This window comes from Bufo bufo, chromosome 4 (genome assembly GCF_905171765.1).
Source record: "Bufo bufo chromosome 4, aBufBuf1.1, whole genome shotgun sequence".
Lineage (NCBI taxonomy): Eukaryota > Metazoa > Chordata > Amphibia > Anura > Bufonidae > Bufo > Bufo bufo.
Genome location: NC_053392.1, coordinates 42,907,942 through 42,920,665, shown reverse-complemented (window position 1 = coordinate 42,920,665; position 12,724 = coordinate 42,907,942).

The following is a 12,724-nucleotide window of genomic DNA, read 5'->3' as shown; positions in this document are numbered from 1 at the left end:
AACATGTGTAGAGAGAACATTCTTGAGTACAACCAAGCTGAGATGTCTTGAGAATAACCAAGCTAAGAAGTGTAAAGAGGATGCTCTTGAAAACAATCAAGCTTAGAGAGAATGTTTTTCAAGACAACAAAGCTAAAATGTTTAGGGAGAATGAAACTGAGTACAGACATGCTAAGCTGTCTAGAGAGCATGTTCTTGAGTACAAGCTCAGGTGGCTAGTGAGAATGTTCTTTAGAACAACCAAGCTAAGATGTCTAGAGAGAACGTTCTTCAGAACAAGCTAAGGTGTCTAGAGAGAAGGTTATTTAGAACAACCAATCTAAGTTGTCTTGAGAGAATGTCCTTGAGCACAAGCTAAGATGCCTGAACATGCTAACGTGTAGAGAGAACGTTCTTGAGTACAAGCTAAGGTGCCTGTAGAGAATGTTCTTCAGAAAAACCAAGCTAACATGTGTAGAGAGAACGTTCTTGAGTACAACCAAGCTGAGATGTCTTGAGAATAACCAAGCTAAGAAGTCTAGGGAGGATGCTCTTGAAAACAACCAAGCTAACCTGTCTAGAGAGAACTTTCTGAAGAGAACAGTGAATTCTGACAGTGTCTATGCCAAACAGTTCACCTCTTAGATTACCAACACCCACTTTGTGGAAAATGATTCATAATAGGATTACAGGTTTTCATATTTGTACCTTGTTCCATTTAGATGATTGAATGTTCTTGAGGGTTGAAGATTGGGCGTCTTCATGGCTGACATCTTGTTGAGGCATGGAGAAGATGTTTTCTGAGCCAGGTCTGATGTATCATGGGTCATTACACGGCTGTCATGGCTATTTAGAAGAAAGAAGGTTCTATGCCTGTAACCGTTCGTCAATCTCTGTATACTTTATGTTTTTCTTAGGCCTTACATACTTATAATTCCCAGCCACAAAGATAAAAGGCTTGTGCCACTCATAGATTCCAAAACGAGGCATGAAATCTAAAGTAAATACTTAAACCTGATATTATTTTTGGTCGACTTATAGAGCCATGCTTTCCAAAGCTTGTTGGGTGGGTTTGTGGTGAAAGCTAAGCCCTTACATGGTTTAGGTATAGCATAGTGCGGGATCTACATGTGCATCTATTGTATTACAACAGGTTGGCACTGGCTTAACCAGAGAACAAAGTGGAGGAGAAACTCCTTTCTTCACCACCCCAAGGAGGAATGGATTTTCATATTGTTTTCACAGGTCATTAATCTAAAATAGGCCTCTACTGAGGGCAGATGTCTTTAGGGTTGTTGATCAGAGCAGTAGTTGGGCACAATGTATGGTGGCATTCTCAACTATCTATACCTACTTGACACTGTTTATGGGGCATTGTCTGGATGGCACTTTATAGTGGCACTCTGGCTTCGCTGTGTATGGTCTCTGGCTGACATTTTATGGGAGCACTCTCTATTGACACTATTAATTGGGGCACTGGTGCTGTTTGTGGGTCAAATTCTGCTGAGACTCTTAATTGGGGCACTATTTGCTGACGCTTATAGTGAAGTTTATGGGGGTACTTTCTGCTGAGACTGTTATTTTGAGTGCTTACTACTAACATTTTTAAAGGAGGCACTTTCTGTCTTGCAATGTGTTTCGAACAGGCAGTATAGTTGAATGGAGGCACTCTTTAATACTGTTTATAAAGGAACTCTACTGAGACTGTTAATGTGGGCACTCTCTGCTAACACTTTTAATGGAAACGCTTTCTTTCTTTCTTGCAATGTTTATAGAAGCACTCTCTGGCAGGCACTATATATGGGGCACTATCTGTTAAAACCATCAATGAAGGCACTCTCTGCGAGCACGTTTAATAGAGGCAGTCTCTAACTGGCATTGTATATGGGAGAATTCTGCTAAGACTAAATTTGGGCACTCTATCTGCTGAGACTGTTAATGGAGGCATTTTCTGTCTTGCACTATTCATGAGGCACTCTCTGCTGAGTGTGTTCATGGGGGCAATCTCTGTCTGGCAGTGTTTGTGAGGGCATTCTCTGCTGGGACTGTTAATGGGAGCACTCTCTGACTGGCACTGTTTATGAAGGCACTATCTGTCTGGCAATGTTTGAGAGGGCACTCTCTGCTGGGACTGTTAATGGGGGCACTCTATGTCTGGAACTGTTTGCGAGGGCACTCTCTTTTGAGACTGTTTATGGAGGCACTATCTGTCTGGCAATGTTTGAGAGGGCACTCTCTGCTGGGACTGTTAATGGAGGCACTCTCTGTGTGGCACTGTTTGTGAGGACACTCTCTGCTGAGACTGGTAATGGAGGCACTCTGTGTGGCAGTGTTTGTGAGGGCACTCTCTGCTGGGACTGTTAATGGGGGCACTCTATGTCTGGCGCTGTTTGTGAGGGCACTCTCTGCTGAGACTGTTTATGGTGGAACTCTCTGTCTGGCACTGTTTGTGAGGGCTCTCTCTGCTGAGACTGTTGATGGAGGCACTCTCTGCCTGGCACTGTTTATGCAGCACGCCAGACCTGCAGGGTATTGCGATTGTGAGGTCACGGTTATGGGCAATCGAGGGTTGCTCACTGTATTGGAGAACCCTGGGCAGGCATGCGGCAGTGAAGGAGAGGTAGACACAGTTCCTCTGGGGCACACTCTGTATGTAGGGACAAGGCCTGATGGTGGATGAGGTGCCCTGGATGTTACAGGTATTTTGAGTGCCTGAAGCAAGGTCCCTTTTGGATTCGTGACGCCAGTGCCTGTAACGGTGGCACACCGATTTATAGTTGGAATAAGTGAGGTACACAGGTGGTATAGTGAACCAAACGTTGCTTTACTTAACAGTCCAACTTTGTACAGCAAGATAGTTATACAGTCCTTTATATCACAAGCTTCACAAGCAGGCTTTACTCCACAAGATGGCAGGTATTGATCATGCAAGATACTCAGAGGGTAAATCTACAACATACTCAGAATCAGGTTGTACCTTTCCCCAGAAATAGCATACACTGTTCTTTTAGAACTCCTGTCTGGTTCCTATCCCAAGGCCCGGATGCCTAAATGCTGGCTTAAATCCTTGGTAAAATATATATCTTCCTCCCGTATAAATCCTTGCTTTTCTTTATAGTTCCTCTGCCTATTAATGTACTTATCTTTGCTGGAAATATCCTTCCTTGTCTGGTGAAAGACAACAAGATTTCTCCCAGGAGGTTCTGTCCTGCTACTGGGGTAACTTCTGAGCTAACTTAGGCTCTCTTGGACTTCAGGCAGGCTAGGGTTCCTCACTAGCCTCCTGGTCATAGCTAGCAGCCAGGGCTATCAAGCTGCATGTCAGGAGGAGGCCCTCAGCGTATCTCTGGCTGGTGCCTGCTTACTTCTGTCTCCACAGACTCCTGACTCTGAACTCTCTCTCCCTGTCTGGGCCTGAATATTTATACTAGGGGCTCCCTATCTCCCTCTAGTGTCTGGGATGTCTAACTACACCCAACTAGGCCTGCTAAGCATTTACACAGGGGAACATTGCATATAAAAACACATTAGAAAATACATTAAATGCATAATAAAATATAACATTTCTGTCCCTTGTGAGTAGAAGTAACACGCACACCAATTGACCCTTGTGTAGTGCCCACGCCTATCTAGTGGGACACTACATACCACCACGCTATAACGTTGCCCGTCCTCGGCGCAACATGGAGGGGCCCTGCCCAGCTGGATACTGCACCTGAAAAAGAGAAAATAATGCAAAGCAGGAAAATTTCATCTACATTTGTAAGAATACATTATATGCATAAATCAGGCAGTTCCACTGGCTTAGGAACAAGTAACGGTGAAAAGGGGCGTCGTTCTCTTCTCTCAGGATAGTGTAAGGGAACAGGGGCGCTGACCTGGTGCAGCGTATCAGTGATACCAGGATAGTCCATAAGTGCAAATTGTCCATAACATAACAGTAGAAAAATGTAGAACAATTAAAAGTTCTTGGAGGCTCACAGAACAAACATGAGTCCGTACCCAGGTTTCTTTCTTATTTAGAACAAGTGTCATTCCCAAGCCAAGTAAGGTAGAAGATCACAGAGGCTCACTTACAGTGGAGTCCATCTCTGGGCACATTTCTTTAAAGTAGCAATATCTCAGAGGCTCATGTACTTTTGAGTCTATCTCCGGGCACGTTTCCTTGAAATTTAATGTTGCACAATAAAAAGACAGCACATAAAAATAGTCCACATTATTCCATTGGCATATATATAAAAACAAGTGCTGTAATACCCTTAATCAACCTGAAAAGGGGTTAAAGGGTTAAAGGTGCAACATAAAAATAGGCACAACTTGGTGTAATAAGGTAGAAGCAGGCAGGAGGTCCTGTAAACAAGATGGCTTTGCTGACATTGGTATTTTCAGTGGGTGACCACCACCACTGAGCCGTGGGTAACTGGCAGCAGCAACAAAGGACCAAAACAAAGGACTCCTGTCCTGGAAGGGTTAAATTCTCAGCAATGAGGTCCCTTGATGAATAAATCAACGGCCTAGCAGGCCAATTCACAGGGGCATATCATAATCACCTTGCATTTCAGTGGTGCTCCCTGGCTCTGCTTGTAGATGTGGCCTGTAGTAAGCTTTCACAGGCGGATGTGCCTACAACACGGTATTGGGGGGCAGCTGCAGCATAAATGGACCCCTAATAGGTATGGGCCCCATAGGCCTAGGGGTAATTACAGTTGGGGACCGCATCGGTCCAGGCATAATTATTGTAGGCTGTGCTGGCCTAGGTACCGCTGCTGCAAGCGGTTCAGTGGATTCCTGGACAACTGGCTCTGCGCAGCAAGTCACAGTGTGAGAAGGCCTCCTTGGGGGCCTCAACGTAGCCGCAGTAGCAGAGGGTAGCAGAGGGTGGCCGGCTGGTAGGGACAGGTACCCTTACCTCTGACCCAGCGATGTCCGAGTACGGAAGGCGGACCTCTTCCTTCCGAGGCGGCGTCTGGATTCTGGCGGTGGCGATTTGGCGCAACTCCCGCAGTTTCTTCTCCAGAAGGACGATCTGGTTCTCCAGGCTCTCGGTCTCAGGATCGCTGTCCTCCGATGTCGCCGCCGGCACTTGTATCGTAGAGGGTGCATCCTGCGCAGCCGCTGCAGGCTCAGGTGGCGCATCTGGTCTTTTACCCTTCCGGATATTGTCCAGGCATACGTGGAATCTTTCCAGGTTCTCCATCTCTTTAATGGTTTTCTCCCGGCGAGGCAGCTCAGGGGACGGATAGGGGCTCACCCATTTCTCCACTACCGTTGGCTGCCAGAATACATTTGGGCCAATGAAAGAGCCCCGCTCTTGAAACGCATGATGGGCCGGTTCTGGGGAGCGCGCAGGTTCGCGCTCGCAGCCAGTATAGTCCTCATCTGCTTCCCAGTCCTCCGGTTCTTTCTTGGGACGGGTCACGGCAGTGGCATATGGGCCTCGCAGGCCCTCGGCAGGGGTGAACTCCACCTCTTCTCCCTCGCGGAGGTTATGCATATATTCGGAGAGGTAACTCCGCTTGACGGACCTCCGGTTTACATATAAGTCTCTGCCGGTGGTATAGTCCTGTATAAAACCGTAGCCACGGTTCTTGTCGAAGGCCACAACCAACCCCTTTCTCCTTTCCAGGCGGGGTTGGGTGTCAGTGTGGCGCTCATGAACGGTCTTTGCCAGTTCCTCATAATATATCTTCGTCTTGGTCGTCCTCTTTATGGCGGCCTCCCGTATCTCTGCCATTAATGCTGACCACTTGAATGAGGGCTGGAAAAAGTCTCTCCAGGAGCCATAATAATCCTCAGGTTGCGTCCTCAGTGGCGGGCAGGCGGGTTTCTCCGGTCCCGGAGAGTAGGCCGGTGGAGCGTCCTCTTGCTCTACACCAGTACAATCCATTTTTAATCCGATTACAGAGCAGTCCTCACTCTTCAACATGCTCGATCCTTCTCTGGAGAGCGACAGGGCGGCACCAATAATTAGAGACAGATCCTCCCATTGCTCTCGGAGGCCGCCCCTCAGGTACTCCAGTATGGGGAGGCGGAGTCCATTTCTGCAGACATGCAAATGTCCAGACAGGGCGGTGGCGCCGACGGGTAGCCTTTCCCGCTCTTTTCAGCAAAAGGGCGCCAATTTTTACCGCCAATTCAGGATGAAGATGACGCAGCAGTAATTTCAAGCAAGCTAAGCGGCCATCTTTAGCAAAACGCTGTCTATTCACTGACAGCAAGCGGTGGCTTAAATAAGCAGCAAACAGTCCAGAAAATATTATCTTCACACCGCTAATTTTCAGTTCTTTGGCCCAGCAATTTTTAATAAAACAATTAGGGCTTGGTCACTTTAAGGCAATTTTCAGCACACTGTTTTATATCCGCAATGGCGCAGGAATGTTCGTTATCCTGTTCGTGACGCCAATTTATGCAGCACGCCAGACCTGCAGGGTATTGCGATTGTGAGGTCACGGTTATGGGCAATCGAGGGTTGCTCACTGTATTGGAGAACCCTGGGCAGGCATGCGGCAGTGAAGGAGAGGTAGACACAGTTCCTCTGGGGCACACTCGGTATGTAGGGACCAGGCCTGATGGTGTGTGAGGTGCCCTGGATGTTACAGGTATTTTGAGTGCCTGAAGCAAGGTCCCTTTTGGATTCGTGACGCCAGTGCCTGTAACGGTGGCACACCGATTTATAGTTGGAATAAGTGAGGTACACAGGTGGTATAGTGAACCAAACGTTGCTTTACTTAAACAGTCCAACTTTGTACAGCGAGATAGTTATACAGTCCTTTAGATCACAAGCTTCACAAGCAGGCTTATTTCACAAGGTGGCAGGTATTGATCATGCAAGATACTCAGAGGGTAAATCCACAACACACTCAGAATCAGGTTGTACCTTTCCTCAGAAATAGCGTACACTGTCCTTTTAGAACTCCTGTCTGGTTTCTATCCCAAGGCCCGGATGCCCAAATGGTGGCCTAAATCCTTGGCAAAATATATCTTCCTCCCGTATAAATCCTTGCTTTGCTTTCTAGTTCCTCTGCCTATTAATGTCACTTATCTTTGCTGGAAATATCCTTCCTTGTCTGGTGAAGGACTGTGGGTTTCTCCCAGGAGGTTCTGTCCTGCTACTGGGGTAACTTCTGAGCTAACTTAGGCTCTCTTGGACTTCAGGCAGGCTAGGGGTCTTCACTAGCCTCCTGGTCATAGCTAGCAGCCAGGGCTATCAAGCTGCATGTCAGGAGGTGGCCCTCAGCGTATCTCTGGCTGGTGCCTTCTTACTTCTGTCTCTGCAGACTCCTGACTCTGAACTACCTCTCCCTGTCTGGGCCTGAACATTTATACTAGGGGCTCCCTATCTCCCTCTAGTGTCTGGGATGTCTAACTACACCCAACTAGGCCTGCTAAGCATTTACACAGGGGAACATTGCATATAAAAACGCATTAGAAAATACATTAAATGCATAATAAAATATAACATTTCTGTCCCTTGTGAGTAGAAGTAACACGCACACCAATTGACCCTTGTGTAGTGCCCACACCTATCTAGTGGGACACTACATTTGTGAGGGCACTCTCTGCTGAGACTGTTAATGGAGGCACTCTCTGTCTGGCACTGTTTGTGAGGGCTCTCTCTGCTGAGATTGTTAATGGTGGCACTCTCTGTCTGGCACTGTTTGTGAGGGAAATCTCTTCTGAGACTGTTAATGGGGGCACTCTATGTTTAGCACTGTTTGTGAGGGCACTCTCCACTGAGACTGTTAATAGAGGTAGTGTTTGTGAGGGCACTCTCTCTGCTGGGACTGTTAATGGGGGCACTCTATGTCAGGCACTGTTTGTGAGGGAAATCTCTGCTGAGACTGTTAATGGAGGCACTCTCTGTCTGGCATTGTTTGTGAGGGCACTCTCTTCTGAGACTGTTAATGGGGGCACTCTCTGTCTGGTGCTGTTTGTGAGGGCACTCTCTGCTGAGACTGTTGATGGAGGCACTCTATGTCTGGCACTGTTTGTATGGGCACTCTCTTCTGAGACTGTTAATGGGGGCACTCTCTGTCTGGCGCTGTTTGTGAGGGCACTCTCTGCTGAGACTGTTTATGGTGGAACTCTCTGTCTGACACTGTTTGTGAGGGCACTCTCTGCTGAGACTGTTGATGGAGGCACTCTATGTCTGGCACTGTTTGTATGGGCACTCTCTTCTGAGACTGTTAATGGGGGCACTCTCTGTCTGGCGCTGTTTGTGAGGGCACTCTCTGCTGAGACTGTTTATGGTGGAACTCTCTGTCTGGCACTGTTTGTGACAGCTCTCTCTGCTGAGACTGTTGATGGAGGCACTCTCTGCCTGGCACTGTTTGTGAGGGCACTCTCTTCTGAGACTGTTAATGGGGGCACTCTCTGTCTGGTGCTGTTTGTAAGGGCACTCTCTGCTGAGACTGTTTATGGTGGCACTCTCTGCCTGGCATTGTTTGTGAGGGCACTCTCTGCTGAGACTGTTAATGGAGGCACTCTATGTCAGGCACTGTTTGTGAGGGCACTCTCTGATGGCACTGTTTGTGAGAGCACTCTCTGCTGAGACTGTTAATGGTGGCACTCTCTGGCACTGTTTGTGAGGGCACTCTCTGCTGAGACTGTTAATGGAGGCAGTGTTTCTGAGGGCACTCTCTTCTGAGACTGTTAATGAGGGCACTCTATGTCAGGCACTGTTTGTGAGGGCACTCTCTGCTGAGACTGTTAATGATGGCACTCTCTGTCTGGCACTGTTTGTGAGGACACTCTCTTTTGAGACTGTTCATGGGGGCACTCTCTGTGTGGCACTGTTTGTGAGGGCACTCTCTGCTGGGACTGTTAATGGGGGCACTCTCTGTCTGGCACTGTTTGTGAGGGCACTCTCTTTTGAGACTGTTCATGGGGGCACTCTCTGTGTGGCACTGTTTGTGAGGGCACTCTCTGCTGAGACTGTTAATGGGGGCACTCTATGTCTGGCACTGTTTGTGAGGGCACTCTCTGCTGAGACTGTTTATGGTGGCACTCTCTGTCTGGCACTGTTTGTGAGGGCACTCTCTGCTGGCACTGTTAATGGGGGCACTCTATGTCTGGCACTGTTTGTGAGGGCACTCTCTTTTGAGACTGTTCATGGGGGCACTCTCTGATTGGCACTGTTTGTGAGGGCACTCTATGCTGGGACTGTTAATGATGGCAGTCTCTCTCTGGAACTGCTGTATGGTGGTATTATGTGAACTCCTTATGAGAGTATTATTTTGATACTCTATTATTTGGGAACAGCATGGTGGTTATTGTGGGCTATACATACCGTATATCAGTATTATCTTGGCACTATATAGAGGTTTTACGTTGGCTAATTAAGAGAGTATTATTTTGATACTTTGAGCACTATACGGTGGTTATTCAGGACTGTACTGTATATAGCAGCATTATCTTATTACTACATGGCAGTATTATATACGTTGTATGTTGCCCAGGACCCTATTTTCTATAAAAATCGCCCCTTCGGGTGTGAAAAGCCGTCACTAGCAGCACTCGGCAGACATATTCATCACAATCTTTTAGCCCTAATGTCAGAGGGATTTGTGTGCGGCAGCCGGAAAGTACTCATTATCAGCTTACCCCATGATCTGAGGGGCTCTGACGAGATTACAGGGTAAGCACTGTTAAAAGAAACCGGCAAAGCTTAAGGAGGTTAATTTATATCTTGATGCAAATGAGCTGTTAAATAGGTATTAAGTGCACACGGACGCGGATACACTAGCCCGCTCGGTGATACAATGGCCCCCATTATGCTTGGATTACTGGACTGAGCAGGAGCCACCGCCAGCTTAAAGGGGTTGTCTACTTGGATAAGGTAAGGTTTAACCAACTGCAATAAAAACTTCCTAAAGTACAGATTGTACGTTGTTTTGGGTGTACAGCATTCCTTCACTCTGGGGAGATGGGGAAAAAAAACAACTTGTCCGGTATCCAAGAGAGATGTCCACGCTGTCCGTGGCACAGAGAGGGCGTGGCCTGTAGTCTGCATCATCCAATAGAACTGTACATGGCCATCAGCGTAGATGCTTCTTTCACAAGATCATTATGTGGTGGTAATATGGTGCGGTGGTATTATTTGGGCCTTGTAGAGCAGCATTATTTAGTCCATATATTGGCCCTAGTATGGTCCCTGCTATCAGATGCAGAGTGGAGCTGTTTAATGCTGGCGGTATGATTCCTGGACCACAATTTACTCTGTGGCCCATAGAAGGTACATTTTTGATTATGGGGTAGCCATAATTTCCACCTCATTTGGAATTTTTTTACAGCTTCCCTATACATTATATACAATATTACATGATGCCATTACAGAGTGCAACGTGCCCTACAAAAGCCCTCATACAGCTATGTGAACGTAAAACTAAAAAAGTTATGGTTCCTGCAAGATCGGGAGAAAAAAAAGAAAAAAAAAGAAAAATGGCTGCATCAGGAAGGGGTTTAAAGAAAAAAAGAGCTAGAAAAAATTACTTCTCAAAACATTTTTATACAGTTTTTTTCCAAAAAGACTAAAAAAGAAAAAAAATTACCGTGCACACAGCAGGATGGAGTGCAGGTAGGCGCGCACTATGACCTGATGTTGTGCGCCGCCAGGTCACAGTACACAGCGGGACCTGGAAGAAACGGTGTGGTGAGTCCTGGATATGCGGCACCATCCAGAGCAAGCGAGGTACTTTTTTTTTTTTTTAAACGTCTGAGGTCTGATGGGGACTGGGGGTGCAATCTGAGGCTGAGTGGGGCTGGGGAGGTCCAATCAGAGGCTGATAGGATCTGATTGGGGATCTGATCTGAGTCTGATGGGGGCTGGGGGGCTGATGTGAGGCTGATGGGGGCTGGGGAGGTCCAATCAGAGGCTGATAGGATCTGATCTGAGTCTGATGGGGGCTGGGGGGCTGATCTGAGGCTGATGGGGGCTGGAGGGTCCGGTCTGAGTGGGGCAGGGAGGGGGGTCTGATCTGAGGCTTATAGGGTCTGATTGGGGGTCTGATCTGAGTTTGATGGGGCTGGGGGTCTGATGGGTGCTGTGAGGTCCCATCTGAGGCTTATTTAGGCTGGGTGGTCAGATCTAGATCTGAGGCTGATTGGGGTCTGATGGGGCTGATCTGAGGCTAATGGAGGCTGTGGGGGTTCTGATGGGAGGCTGGGGGGGGGGGGGGACTGATCTAAGGCTGATGGACCTTGGGGGTCTGATTTTGGGGTCTGATGAAGAATGTGGGTCTGATTTAGGGGTCTTCTCTGAGGTCTGATGGAAAATATATTTTTTTTCTTATTTTCCTCCTCCAAATCCTAGGTGCGTCTTATATTCCAGTGTGTATTGTGTCCAAAAATATGTTAATTAAAAGCTCTATGTGTCGTAAAAAACATGGCAAAAATTATTTTGGTAGACCAACAGCACACATCAGCTGCTTGTAAGGCAAAGATTAAAAGAATGAATTTTATTTAGTCTTGAGAAGAGACGTCTAAGGGGGGACATGATTAACCTACACAAATATATAAATGGGCCATACAAAAAATACAGTGAAAAGCTGTTCCATGTAAAATGCGCTCAAAAGACAAAGGGGCACTGCCTCCGACTGGAGAAGAGAACGCTCAGTCTCCAGAAGCATCAAAGCTTCTTTACTGTAAGAACTGTGAATCTGTGGAACAGACTTCCTCAGGACGTGGTCACAGCAGGAACAGTGGACAGTTTTAACATTTTATAATATTAAGGCTTATAAAAAATGTTTAGAAATCTGGGTCTCACTCCTTTTTTTATAAAATTTGCATCCCCTCCAATCCCTTGGTTGAACGTGATGGACTTATGTCTTTTTTCAATCATATTAAGGGCTCATGCATACGAACGCTCTTTAGTTGTGCATCCGAGCCACATTTGTTTTCGGCTTGGATGCGGACCCATTCCGTGGGGCCGCAAAAAAAAATAGAACATGTCCTATTCTTGTCCGTTTCGAACACGGGCGTCATCCATGTTTTGTGGATCTGTCCAGCAAAAAAATAAAATAAAAAAGTAAGCCTGATGTATACCAGAAAAAATGGAGGCCAAAAGGGCCTCTGTCCGGTAAATGAGGTCCAGTAAATGTGTACTGAGAATTTCCTGGTACTTACTCTAAACACACACTGTAGAGATGAGCAAATCAGTTCTAACGAATCGATTCTTCTCGACAGCAGGACTTATTGACCTGTGAGGGGCAGCCATTTGCCACAAGATTGACCGGGCTGTACAATGAGCCCAGGCCTGATAATTTCCTGCCTGCCCCCCTGCTCTAACTAGCAGAGAATGGGTAGAGGCTCTGGATAGGGGACGCCCGCACAGTCGCTGGTCCGAAGCCAGAGTAGAGCGTCTGCACTCGCTTTGCCGATGAGACAAATTGATTCTTTAGAATCGATTCGCTCATCTCTAGCTCCCCGGTAACGCCATGTGAAAAGGCCCTAAGTGTCTAACCTTCTTGTAATTATTTTTAAATTGTTACTTATATTATTATTTTATTCATATTTTTTATTATTTTATTTATAATTTTTAATTATTTTATCTATTATTTTGCTATTTTTTTTATTGATTTTAGTGCATTTGATCAAAATCGCCAACCACTACTCTGTGTGTTAATGGGAGTTTTGCAGTTTCGTTTCTATTTTTATTTTTTGCATTAGGTGCAAAATGGAAATATTTTTTAAAATCCTGAAATCCTTTTTGCAATGTGCAGCATGCCCCAATTTGTGCTCTGCCTAA